Below are 15,114 nucleotides of genomic sequence, written 5' to 3' on the forward strand. Positions count from 1 at the left end.
ATTAAAGCTGCAAGCAGCATTTAGCGGGGTTCAAGCCTTTAAGGCCTTTAAGCACACAAGCATCAAAAGACATTACGTTTCATTTAGCAAGATTTTAAACACTGAAATAACAGATGGAAAAGTCAATTTACAGGCAATATTGGCAATTTACCATAGAAAACATATGGTTTTAAAAGGTTTTTAATAGTTATAGCGCCACCTATGGTCCGATCTCTATAAAACTTTGCATGCTTGTTAATGATGTTATGACACACATGCCCACCAATTTTCGTGAAGTTTTGAGTTTTCCCTTAGAATATATCAAATGATATGCATATTTCGTGGATGTGTGCAACACCACGTGATTACAGAGCCATAAAACTCATTAGCGCCAACTAGTGGCCGATTTCTTTCAAAATTCTTACCGACCTCTAGGGCCATGAGACTTGTCTAATAGGTGCTCAAATTTAATTGGCTGTGGCAGCCATGTTTTTTGAGATATGCCAATGTCCTCACAGACATACTTGGTACCTTGGACCAAGACACTGCATACCAATTTTCAAGTCAATCGGACTAGCGGTCGGGTGGTTAAAGCCATTTTCATGTTTTTTTACGTTATTGCGCCACCAAGAGTTAAATCGTCGCGATTTTTTTTATTGTGACCAAAGACTCAGCCTATACACATGTCTACCATGTTTGGTAAAGATATCTCATTTTGTTCTTGAGTTATAGCTTTTTTAGTAAATAGGCTCCGCCCTGAACGACTATTTTTACGCTCCTTAACAACCGTGAATATAAATTTCGACTTTTTTTTGATAATTATTGATAACCTGACTCCAGAGAACATTTTGTCACTGGTTTGGTTCCGATCGGGCAAAAAACCTAGGACTAGTTTGCAAAAGTAGTTTTTTGACAAAATTCAAAATGGCGGAAAATCTATAATGGCGGAAATTAAATCGGAGATATACGTTTTGTTCGTCATGGACTCACCTTTCCAATGATATAAGACACTTGAGTCTACGACATACGGTTTAGGAGTTATGAGCCATTTCGCGCTTTTGATTGCTGTAGCGCCACTTATTGTCCAATCGGGTTCATACTCTGACAACATTAGCCTCGATTTTTGTACTATCATCTGATGAAGTTTCAAGTCTCTAGCATTTACGCTTTGGTCTGCACGATCACAGTTTAAATATGATTGAACAATATTAGTTTAGAGGATAAGCCAATGAGTGGTCTTCTGCTGCCATCTGGTGGCAATTTTAGGTAATACGCCATAATATATTTGAGATAAATTAATTTGACAAAATGTGATTGTAAATATTGTAATAATGACTTTATAATGTCTAAATAGGAATTATAGAACATGATAAGTAAATAGTATGAAAAAATGACTATTTATGCCCAGCAGGTGGCAGCAGAGAACCACTCATTGGCTCATTTTCATTTAATGGGCACATTTTCCAAGTTAATGTCTTCAAACGTGCTTAACTCACATGCACATTTTGTTGGTGATATAAATATTTGAAATAAATGATGGGTAACAAATAGCTTATTCCAGGTCTTCCCCTTTAAAACATATTTTCAGGCATTATTTTAATTGTAATTTAATAATTATTGTAAAAACATTAATCAAATGAACAAATTAATTGATAAACATTGACAAAATGTCATTTTCAATGCTATTATAATGTTTTTTTTAGAGTTTATATATATGCTTAGTGGACAGAATGAACCAATGAGTGGTCTTCTGCTGCCCTCTGCTGGACATTCTACTTATTAATAAAGTCTTTTCACAGTTGCTTTGCAATAAACACTATAAAATCAGTTATATATCAAATTGGTCTTCCATGTTAATTCCATTATGCATGCTTATACACACACACACACACACACACACACACACTTTTTCACAAACTATGGTCTATAATCATTTCACATAGCTCTTTGTAACTATTAATCAGATTATTAAAAATGTATTCAGAAAAATAGGACTACACACACACACACACACACACACACACACACACACACACACACACACACACACACACACACACACACACACACACACACACACACACACACACACACACACACACACACACACACACACACACACACACACACACACACACACACACACACACACACACACACACACACAAACACATTTTGTTGTAGATACAGACATTTTAACTATATGATGTTGCAGTAAACAAAATGTTTCCTGCAAGTCTCCTTCAAGATTCACATTTCTCAATGTGACAATTGTCAATAATAATACTTAATAGATAAATTTTAACTAAATGTGATTGTAAATGTTAAAATAGTGATTTATTTAAAGTCTGAATATGACTTATACATCAATATTAGAGTGTAGTACAATAAAATGAACAGCGGGGGGCAGCAAACAACCACTTATTGGCTTAATATACCATTATTTTCATAATTTTCAGCTTTTTAACTGTTATAGAGGCAAATATTGTCCTATCTGTCTGAAAATGATCATGCTTGTTTAGAGGCATATTACACATGTTCTGACTTGTTTTTTAAGAATATCTGAGCATTCATTGAATAGATTTAGGCATTTGGGGACACTTGGCCAAGGCCACACCTTGAAATAATGTTATAGCCATTCAGATGCAATAGTTTAACTTTATTTTAAATAATTATTGCTCTAAAGAGTCCAGAGAATCGTACTACAGTGGTTTGGTTCCGATCGGGCAAAAAAATCTAGGACTAGATTGCAAAATGAGGTTATTAACATAATTGTGAATGTTTAAATAACGATTTGATTGACAGTATTGGTTCTTGAAGAAAAGTTGTTCAGTATGAGGAGATCTATCATAATTTATGCATATTATGTGGATGTTTTTAACCCCACCTGATTACAGAGATGGAAAATACCATTTACAGCCAATACAGGCATTTCACCATTGGGAATACATGGTTTTCAAAGCGTTTTAACAGTTATAGCGCCACCTAGGGTCCGATCTTCATGAAACTTTGCAGGATTCTTCAACATGTTATGATACATATACATAACATTTTTCGTGAAGTTTTGAGTTTTCCTTTAGGATTTATAGCCTTTTGAGTGTATTTTGCTAAGCTCCTCTTCTAAAGGACCCTGTTATAGCCATCCAAATGCAAAAGTTCAACTTTTTTTCGATAATTATTGATCTAGAGAGTCCAAAGAATTGTCCTAGACTGGTTTGGTTCCCATCGGGCAAAAATCCAGGGACTAGTTCGCAAAAGTAGGTTTTAAACATAATCGCGGATATTTAATGAACGGTTTGATTGACAGCAATGCTTCTAGAGGCAAAGTTGTTCAACATGAGGAGACCTATCATATGATGTGTATATTTGGTTGATGTGTGCAACACCACGTGATTACAGAGCCATAAAACTCGTTAGTGCCAACTAGTGGCCGATTTCTTTCAAAATTCTTACAGACCTCTAGGGCCATGAGTCAAAGATGCCCACCAAGTTTCATTCCGATCGGCCTCCGTTAACCTTGTCTTAGAGGTGCTCAAACTTCATTAGCCGATAGCAGCCATGTTTTTTGAGATACGCCAATGTCCTCATAGACATATATGGTACCTTGGACCAAAACACTGCATACCAATTTTCAAGTCAATCGGACTAGCGGTCGGGTGGTTATAGCCATTTTCATGTTTTTTTCGTGTTATAGCGCCACCAAGTGGTCAATCGTCGCGATTGTTTTATCGTGACCAAAGACTCAGCCCATACACACGTGTACCAAGTTTGGTAAAGATATCTCATTTTGTTCTTGAGTTATAGCCATTTTAGTAAAATAGGCTCCTCCCACAACATTCGTTTTCCGCCCCTTTGCGACCTTGAAGCGAAATTTATACTTTTTTCGATAATTATTGATATTTAGACTCCAGAGAACATTTCTGCACTGGTTTGGTTCCGATCGGGCAAAAATCCAGGGACTAGTTCGCAAAAGTAGTTTTTTGACAAAATTCAAAATGGCGGAAAATCTATTATGACGGAAATGAAATCGGAGATATACGTTTTGTTCGTCAGGGACTCACCTTTCCAATGATATAAGACACTTGAGTCTACGACATACGGTTTAGGAGTTATGAGCAGTTTCGCGCAATTGATTGCTATAGCGCCACCTATAGGCCAATCTGGCTCATAATTTGATAACCTCTCCTCGATTTTTGTACTACCATCTGACAAAGTTTCAAAGCTCCAGCACTTACGGTTTGGGCTGCACGATGCGTTTTACGGCAGAATAATAATAATAATAAAAATCAGCACAAATACAATAGGGTTTCAGCACTTCGTGCTTGAACCCCTAAAAATCAGTACAATTACAATAGGGTTTCAGCACTTCGTGCTTGAACCCCTAATAATAAATGTTTCCTGCGCACCAAATTAGAACATTAGAATGATTTCATGTGATACTGAAGACTGCAGTAATGGTGCGGAAAATTCAGCTTTTTAAAATATATTAACACATTTACAGAACACAAAATCTTTTCAGCTAAAATCTATTTCCAAAATCTATTTTGCATTATATACTTTGCATCAGTGTACTCTAGTGTGGTTATTGACTGAGTTATAATCCTGTGACAACTAGCCCCGGTCTCCTCTGTGCTTGTATATTTGCAGTCATTCCATCACACAGCGTGTAGTTTTTTCCCCCCTGTGTCACTCCTTTCTTTTATTAATTTGATCAGCTGCCCTTGCCAGCTCCCTCATTACTTCCTGTACCCATGAGCCCCCCCCTTCATCTGTGAGTCACCCGTTCCCAATGGAGACTACTGGCAACCCTGGAGCGTAGAGAAAAAGAGAGCGAGAAGGACAGGAAGTAAAGAGCAAGCTATATGACAGAAGGAACAACAGGGGTTTTGTGTGCACCGCTTAAAGAGGGCTATCACTGGAGCAGAGCAACACAGTGGACAAGTGCACAAAAAATGAACACTAGAACAAGGGCCCTGGAGATAGAGAGAGGCAGTAATGAAGAGACCAAGGGGAGGATAGGAAGAGACGAATCTCATTCTCAGTTCCTAAAGAGTGTGTGATCTCTGCGAGAGTGGTCAGGAGTGTGTGTGTGTGAGAGAGAGGAGGCAGTATTATCGGATCTTTGAAGTAGAGGGACGTTTGAAGCCTTTGCTATAGCCTTCAGCTGTGTTATATAGCATTCAGAAGGAAAATAATCCTCAGAGCGCACTATGTAGGGGAGGCCGGGCAGACTTTGGTATACGGCACATATATGTGCTAGAAGTAATAGTACCATGAATATACACTATTAAATAAGCATTTGTAGGTAGTTTGGGGCAATTGTAGCATAATGTCACTGTATCTCAAGTAAGAACACACCTCAAACGATTTTTGCTTTATTATTTCATATTATGGTGGTTCTTTTTTTTCCTCTGTGGTGATAATTTGAGCAGTTTTATGCATATATGGGCTAAAAAAGGCAGGAATTAAATGGAAATTCACATCTATTTTTAATGCATCTTATTGTGAATGAAAAATGAGGTCATAAACTTTTGCTTCCGATGAATCTACAGACAGACTTCTCTCTGGTGACATATTATATCTAATTATGTTAGATTAAAACGAACTCTGGTGCGACTGCTCTGTTAGCGAATGCCTTGTGTACACCAAATAAGCAGACTGAGACCCTTTTCAGAGTGACCGGACATTGAACAAACCAAGAGAACAGGGGCTGTATTCACAAAATGTTTTATCTTACCATTAAATAGCAGTAAAAGTTCTTAGGTAAGAGTTTCCTCTTATGAGTTCTCTTGACTACCCACAGATTTAGGAGCTGGTTTTAGCGCTAAAATGCTTTGTGAGACATACTTTGAACAACATTTTTTTTTTAAGGGGAATGAGAGAAGAGCAATACAGGATGGACCAAATAATATTACCTTCCAATCTAAAGGATGCTGATGCTTAGAATGTAGTTATTTATTTTCAACAATGTGAGTTTCTTAGTTGAGCGTTATTTATTTGTATTCTGTACATTTCACTGAGGAAAATTTGGTAAATTCTTTGGTAAATCAGTCACAATTTTTGCAGGCTTTGCTAACAGAGTTTTACTATAGGGACAATAATGGGACAACATGCAAGTAACTGTGTTAAGTCTAAAGCCTAATCTGTGACCAGTGATTTCTGATATGCAATGATTCATGTCAGATGTTCAACAATACCAGTATCATCTCCATGTAAACAACAAAAACGTGAATTTGTGAAAACGGTGACATCATGACGTACTTATTAGTCTATAGGCATGTAGTGTTTTTTGGGACATCGCCAACTACTGGCTTGGCATGCATAACAGTGTTTTTAGTCGTTTTCGTGGATCCTTTTGACTCCTTTTGAACTATGGGGATCGTTTTGACTATGTTGTCGTCTGTTCGTGAAAAAAGCAAATAAAAAACGTTTCTCGACATTGTTGTCATGTAAACACTCTAAGTGGTAGGCAAATTATTATTTTGTTTAGTTTAGTCTTTATATAAAGTATACTGTCATACAATATATTGACCAACTGATGATTCCAGAACACGTCAGTTGTTTAATAAAAAAATGATGCTGTCTTAGCGCCACATTAAAATAAAAATAGTAATGATGTTTTGAAAACACTATAAGCCCCATATCAAAAAGTTTCAAGAATAAAGTCTCATAACTTATTTGAAAGTATTAGTATTTTGAAGAATGAAAGCGTGTTGTTTTTGTTTTGTTTAAACATGGCATGAAAAGTTGCCCACAAAAATGCCATATTTTTTTTTTAAATGCTATGAATACTGAGTACATTCTGAATAAATGTGACTGAAAAATTGTAGTGTACTCTTTTGGCTCCTGTCTCCCATACAGCAGTTTGAAGGAGGAGGGTAGAGTGGATAAGAGAGAGAGAGAGAGAGAGAGAGAGAGAGAGAGAGAGAGAGAGAGAGAGAGAGAGAGAGAGAGAGAGAGAGAGAGAGAGAGAGAGAGAGAGAGAGAGAGAGAGTGTGTGTGTGAGCAATGAGCATGATGATGATAAATGCAAGTGAAATAAGACGTGAGTGATGTTAATAGAGGGGTTTCAACAGAGCGGTGGTTGGGGACTGAAGGGTCTCATATTTATATTAAGGTGTGTGTGATTCAAGAAGAATTAATATAAATCTGGAAGAAAGGTGCTCCATCTTACCGCAGCCTCTCTCTCTCTAAAAAATGTTAAAAAAAATATTCACCACATGCCCTTAAAGGGTTAGTTCACCCAAAAATGAAAATAATGTAATTTATTACTCACCCTCATGCCATGCCGTTCCACACCCGTAAGACCTCCATTCATCTTCGGAACACAAATGAAGATATTTTTGTTTAAATCTGAAGGCCTCCATATATGGAGCAAAGCAATTTACACTCTCAAGATCCATTAATGTACTAAAAACATATTTTAATCCGTCCATTACAGAGTACAGTGGTTCAATATTAATATTATAAAGCGACGATAATATTTTTGATGCGCCACAAACGACTTATACTAGTGATAACCGATTTCAAAACACTGCTTCTTGAAGCTTCGGAGTGTATCGAATCAGTGAGTTCGGATGACGTGTCAAACCACCAAAATGCTGAAATCACATGACTTTGGCGTGTTTTGAAATCGGTTATCACTATAAAAGTCGTTATTTAGTTTTTTTTGGCGCACCAAAAATATGATTGTCGCTTTATAATATTAATATTGAACCACTGTGCTCACATGGACTGATTTAAATATGTTGTTAGTTCATTAATGGATCTTGAGAGTGTAAATTGCTTTGCTCCCTATGGAGGCCTCACTGAACCTTCAGACTTCAACAAAAATATCTTCATTCGTGTTCCGAAGATGAACGGAGGTCTTACGGGTGTGGAACGGCATGAGGGTGAGTAATAAATTACATTATTCTGCTGTCACAACTCAGGTCATCTGTTACAACTCAGGTTGTGACAGATGGCTGCACTTTCATTATAGTTTTGGAAATTGTTGCTTGTGAAATGAATCAGCTCATTTATAAAAAAAGCTTGGAAGTTCATGCAGAGTTCCTGTCCTAGTTTAACATCACCTGCAGGCTTTACGACAATAGGTTTCAGTGGAGGTCCAGTGAACTAATACGCATGTGAATTTTACAGACAGCTTTCCAGGCAAATGTAGAGATGTGTGTGTGTGTGTGTGTGTGTGTGTGTGATAATTGAGATTCACATGATGACGTTTATAATATAGCTAAATCTGACATTATGGATGGTGGTAGATTTTATTCACAAATCTGGGCTGGTTTCTGGGTCATTTGATGTCTGGCTATCACCAGACCAAGCTAAATCTTTTAAGATTGAACATTAGTCTGGGGAGTCTGCTCTGTATTTTCTATTGCACAAGAGGTGTGATCAACGGGCATTGTTCAAAAGACTCTGTAAGCAATTGGATAGTCCTTCAACCAATCAGACCAACAATCCATCGCTTCTCTATCCGTCCTGGTGTTAAACCAACCAATAGCGCGGCAGGTGGTATGTGAAATTTGTAACAGAAGCAGGATAGAAAAATGTACAGTTTCCAGCCTGACTGAGCTGCAGGGCAAAATCAAATCGCCGGTTTACCCAATCTAGGTCATATAAGCATGAGTTATACCAAGTCCAAACTAAAACTAGGCTAATTGGAATAATGTGCCTCTACCTACATTTTTGCAAAACTCCAAAAACACCTTTCCAGTTGAAATTAGCTCTAGGAGTAAGACACCAATAATTTTTATTCCTGTTAACACAATTTATGATTAAAGTGGCAGCTTACAATTAATAAAGACTTATTTTTGTGTTGTTCCTTGCAAAAGACTAAGTTATGACCTCAAAACACTTAACACCTAGTCTAGTGTATGATTTGTGAAGTAATGTGGTTAGGTTTAGGGTAGGGCAGGGCTCCAGACTAACATTTGAGAGCAGTAGCAACGGTGGCACTAAGTTGCACAGAGGATTTTTAATCATAAAGTTAATTTAATCCAAAAAAAAAAAAAGAAAAAGACCTTTGCAGAACACTCTTTTGCATTAATAAGTGCAGCTACTAATGATATTACATGTTTGTTTATTGGAAATTGACAGTAAAGCACTGAGCTTGAATTGAGATGCAGATAAAATGAAGATAAAATATTTTATTAACAGCAGTAATGTTCAAAAACCTATATTAAACTCTTATTAAATGTAGCAATGTTCTTTTATAGTATTAAACTGACAGAGAGCTTCAGCGATTATAAAAGGAGTAAATCAGTCACAATTGGAAGAAAAGGTTTTTTTTATAGCAAAACCCCCCATTTCATGTTTTTTTTTTTTTTTTTTTAATTAGTGTTTGTTTGATTTTACTATTAAAAGGTAGTCAAACCAACCTAAAAATAAAAAAAAAATTCCACAATACCAGAGTTACAGTTATTGTTGATACATGTTGGTGATTGGATTGAAAAGCCTTTTATAACTTTTTCTTGCTTTGCTCAACGTGTGTGTTTCCTTGTCATCACTGTTTGATCTGAGATCTGTAGTTTATTAGCCTGACAAGTCATACCCACATCAAGATGTTGGGTCTGGGAACTCACCATTGGCAGGGCTCAATCCGAGGGGCGGGATAAACGGTTGTCTTTCAAATTCCCTCTGCATGCAATAGGATAGCGCTACAACCAACCAGAGCAACGAAGAAGGTGAAGCGGAGCTAGTTGATAGATTAAACTTTCGCCGTATCCGGTCGGCAAAACTCCGAACACATCGTCCTTTCTTAAGAATGACTTCAGTGCCGTTCTTTGTTCTTTCCTCAAAGAAAAGCTTAACACTAAGTCTTCTAGAGTTGAGGCCAAAGTTGATTTGAAGGACCGCTGTTCGCGCCACAACTCGGTCATTATGTTAAGCCCGCCCACCGACTTTATACACGATGTGATTGGCCTGACCAGAGTTTGGTTTTTCCAGCTCACACGCCAACAGAGAGTTGCTAGACGCCCTGGCTGCATATTAGATTTGCTGCCGCTAGGGTGCGTCTAGATTTCTAGGCTACACTCTAAAAAATGTTGGGTTAAAAATAACCCAAGTTGGGTTGAAAATTGTTTTTTAGCGTGTAGTAGTTTATAACAGAGAATTCTAAGCTGAATTGAAATGCTTCCCACTAGATCTCGCTGCGATGTTGTTAATTCTGCTGCAAATTCTAACGCTTTATCACTGGAGCTCCTTGCGCTGTCACATAATTGAAATTCAAGATCGGCCGCGAGTGAAATACCCCTCGCTGCAGACTGCAGCGCGGTGATATCACGTATTTGGACGCCACGTATTTGGACGTCACATATTTTACGTATTGCATGTCTTTAAAACACATGCGCCTTAACGTGGTGACAGCGCATGCGTGTCCTATTTGAGTGACTTAATGCCGAGACCACAGCAAAAAGGAAATTTGGTTGAAAACAATGCTTATAGTTTCTTATATGCTTATGAAGTACTACCATGTAGAAAACAAAACTGTGAATCTGTTAATTACTTATTATACCTGATGATAATATATAGTATCAAACACAATACATTGTAAATATGTACATTTTTGGAAAACGTTTTATGTACTTTCCAAGCAAGAATCCAATTACATTGCAATCGCAATGTCAACGAATATAGTTTCTTTACAGCTTAGTTTTAAGTTATTTTTGATTATTTACAACTTATTTGTAAGGTATTTCTGGTTGTTTTTTTGTGTCATTTCACTATGCTCTATGGTTACACGTATGAATTATTAACATTTAAATAAAAGTTTAATATTCTCAGCAAGAGTGTCAAGTCTTAAACTGTTATTGAAATGAATAGATTATGGTTTAATTTGATAATGAAAAGGGTTATGGTTAAAAATACCAGCATTTGTATATGAATAACATGCCAAGACCAGCAGTTGTCGTAGAATCCTCTCCAGCCTTCCCATTTCTGAGCAGGATTTGAAAAAAAGTTTCACATGTTTTGCACTCTTTAATTTCAAAAGGCATCTGCAATTCAACCTTGGATGTTTCCCTCCATTTCTCCCAGTTCACAACACCTGTAGCCAAAAACACACACAAAAGAAAACTCTTTCATATGCAGATCTAAGATTATGTTAGCCATGCTTTAGAAAATGCAAGAAGCAAGATTACTTAAAGCCAACCTTATACCCATTAGGCCTTATGCATACTTCATTGCACACATTTAAACTTTAACAAACTCACTGTCAAGCCATGCATAGTGTGCCTTCTGTCTGAACAGGGCCTTGTTTACAACTGCACTAAAGCAACTGCAAGTAGCCTAAGAGACACATTCATGTAGGCAGCATCTCCATCCTGTAGCACTACTTCTAGGAGTATCAGTGTCACAATATATACACCGAAAGAAGACAACTGCAATTTATAGATCACAACAAAATCATTCATTTTATTCATTTTTATTCATTATATCATTTTATTCATGTAAAAAAGGCCTACAATATAATTTTGTATATTGTTAATATGAACTTGTCCTATATCTCTTCTCCTGGTTCAGTTTTACTATTTTGGTAACACATCCAGTACACACATACACACAGACACACACACACACACACACACACACACACACACACACACACACAGACAGACAGACAGACAGACAGACAGACACACAGACACACAGACACAGACACACACACACACACACACACACACACACACACACACACACACACACACACACACACACACACACACACACACACACACACACACACACACACACACACACACACACACACACACACACACACACACACACACACACACACACACACACACACACACACAGACAGACAGACAGACAGACAGACAGACACAGACACACACACTCACACTCACACACATACACACTTAGGCTACAATGCTTTTGGGAAACGCAACCCTGGTTATTTGTGTGATATGGTTGAATGAGTAAAGTTACACAATCTTCTTTTTTCACATTTCCTTTTGACAACGCTCCACACGCCACTTTAGAATAAAAAATTGTAATTAAACAAATTGCGTAACTTGGCTGTTCTTACCATGCAGCGATAAACACCGGAAATGAAAACCTGCTAGAATCGAAGTCATGACTTGCGGGCGGGACGAGTCGTGCATTCCCGCCCCCGCCTCGGGTGACACGTGCAGCCCTGCCCCCATGTGCAGCCCCGCCTCAATCTGCAGGCTGCAGCCAGGAACCGAAGCTCATTAAATATGCAAAACAGTTATCCAATCATAGCAGTGGGCGTTTACTTCCAAGTCTTCACTGCGGCACGTCCCTTTAAACCGAGCGTTTCTTGAGAGAGGCTCAAAACCGGGGCAGAAAATAGCCTATTACTTATTCATTATGATGTTTTGAATGTAAAAACCACCCAGACATCACAAGTAGACCTCAGACAACAGTATAAAAAATAAAAAAGCCAGTTCATGACACCTTTAAGTTACTATGACGATGAACACAGCTAAAAGCCAAGCCACTTTCATGGTACCTAAAACCCAGGATTGGCGCAATCTAAACTGAATCTTATCTGGCTAGCCAGCGAAACTGGCTTCATGGTACAGGCCCCAGGCCTGGACTTTACGTTGTGTTTTGTTTATGGTTTATTGTCTTTTACTTTCATTTTGTTTCTGTTAAGATTAAAGTCTTTAAAGGTCCCATGGCATGGCATGGCATTTTTCTATTATTTTATAGTGTTTCCTGAGGTGTACTTATATTGTTAGTATGATTTTTACATCATAAAATGTCATAATTTAGAAATAAAAGGCATTTTGTCTATACTGCTGTTTGCCCTGTGGCTGACTGCCCTGTTTCAAGAGGCGTGTCTGCTGTGAGACTTCAGTAAAAACGCCCACTGTTGTGATTGGCTGACATCTTTGAATTTGAAATGAGCGGAGGGGGCGTGGTTTAACGAGGTCTACGACGCACAAGCTGCTGCCAGAGAGACGGATGGACCTGAGTTCACTTCTCATCAGTTCTCTCAGCATGTCTCCGTTCACAGTGAACTGTTGTAGTTACTAGAATATACTTCAGGTTATTAGTTTATTTCTAGTCGGAGGGGCTGTCACTCATGTCAGAAAGTTAGTAACTTTAGTAAATTATGGATCAGCGCTGACTCGAGACGCGAACCGTTTAGAACGATTCAGTCCGATTTGGTGAACTGGTTCAGTTCACTAAAAAGAACCGATTCAAAAGAATGATTCGTTCGCGAACCGGACATCACGGAGACGGAGCGATTGCTAACAAAGTTATTTATAGTAACTACTGAGTTATGAGAGCGCTGTCTGTCAGCGCGAGTTTGTGTTTGTATCTGAGAGTTCTGAATAAACACGAGTCCCAGTCACGCCGAGTCCGTCTTCATCATTATTCTACCAACTTTGTAACACATGCAATGTACCATTACAGCGAGATGAACGAGTTAGTAAGTTTGATTAAAGCATTATTTCTAGATATGTTCCAATCATATGATAAGCGTCAGTGACGCGCATTGAGTAACTTACACAGCGCAAACAAAGACACAACAGCAGTAATCGAATGTAATCCAGTTTATTGTGGGGAAAGCTGGCTAGCCTAGCCGGATACCCTCACGCTTACCCCCCTCTGCTTAATCTCACGCCGCGTTTGGTGCCTCCGCTGTGGGCCAGATGCAGTACTGGGGGTCGGGGATGTTGAAGGCCGAGCTTCGGCGTGCGTGAGGTTTATCTCTAAAGATGTGGCTCTGCCGATGTTAAGCAGAAACTCCCGACTGTATGCACATTTAAGAACAGATAGACGCGACGAGGACGTACAAAAACACTGACTCACAAGATAGAAAACACGAAAACACCGTTCTGTCGGGAGAGAGAGAAGCCGCAGTGTGTGCACGAATAATAAATAATTAGCTACACATAAGAAATCACTGATCACAGATCAGAAGGAACTGAAAAAAGACTTCTGTTTTCATTTGTACATCCAAACACTGAGAAACTGCCAGCATTCACTCGTTCACAACCCATGATCTCTTGAGCGTTTGCATGGGCGTGCCAGATTCTCTGGGCGGAGGAAAGGGAGGTAACCGTTCCTGCTTGGACGTCAAACCAGGAGACTTCAGGATTGGCTCGTCTGGCCTGTCATTTTCTCAAAGGCAGAGAAAGACAGCCAGAACTCGGGTTTACACCGATCAACATTTCTATCCACTTGGGGACAATATTCAGGCTAGGGGAACTCATATTAATGTTGAAATACCACATAAAATGAAAATTTCATGCCATGGGACCTTTAAACGTTCGCCGGTTCCCGCCTCCTTCTTCATATATCAGCAAACTCCGTTACAACTACATAGCCTACAGTACATTTTCAGTCTCTGTATCCAATGTTATGTATACCAACTAAACAAAAAAAATACAATTATAATTACTTAATTATAGACATACAGATTATTCCACACACACATATACATAGATTATAATTTTTGATATCACATAGCCTACACACAAAACAATTCATTCACATCTACTCAGCCTGAAATTCCGTCATTAAAAAAAACATTAAACCGAGCAATAGCCTTCAACCTGGTTATCTAAATAAAATCCACGCAGGACTCGCCTTCTGCTGCCATCACCAACATACCCCAGGTGGGCAGTCCTTGAATATTTCAGTGCAGAGCAAGCACCGAGTCGATGAGTAGGGCATCCGAAACTCTTGCTTGTGTTGTGTGGAAAATGCAAACCAGTTCACGACATCTAATTTAGATAAAATACAGAACAAACAATATTGAATCATTTTGAAGAAAGGCATTAGTACAGCGTCATACAAGGGCAATAGTTTAAATGCATTATTGGAAGATGTTAGACAAAGATATGCTTGAGAGTTATTGGATTTGTCTGTAAAGTACATAAGAGTATACTTACTTTATGAACAACATAAACTAGATAAAACAAATTTTTGTCAAGACAAACTTTAGATTGAGAAAGCCTAGCCTGAAAGTTTGAAATACTTTTAAAAGCTATAGAGTTTGAAGGTTTTCAGTTTGAAGTTCAAGCTGAAAGTTTACAGTCTATCAGAAATAAACAAACAGATGATAAATAGATAGACACAGACAGACATTGCAGACACTCATACATTACAGACAGGCAGACAGACATTACAGAC

Source organism: Gobio gobio, assembly GCF_949357685.1.
Source record: "Gobio gobio genome assembly, chromosome: 13".
NCBI lineage: Eukaryota > Metazoa > Chordata > Actinopteri > Cypriniformes > Gobionidae > Gobio > Gobio gobio.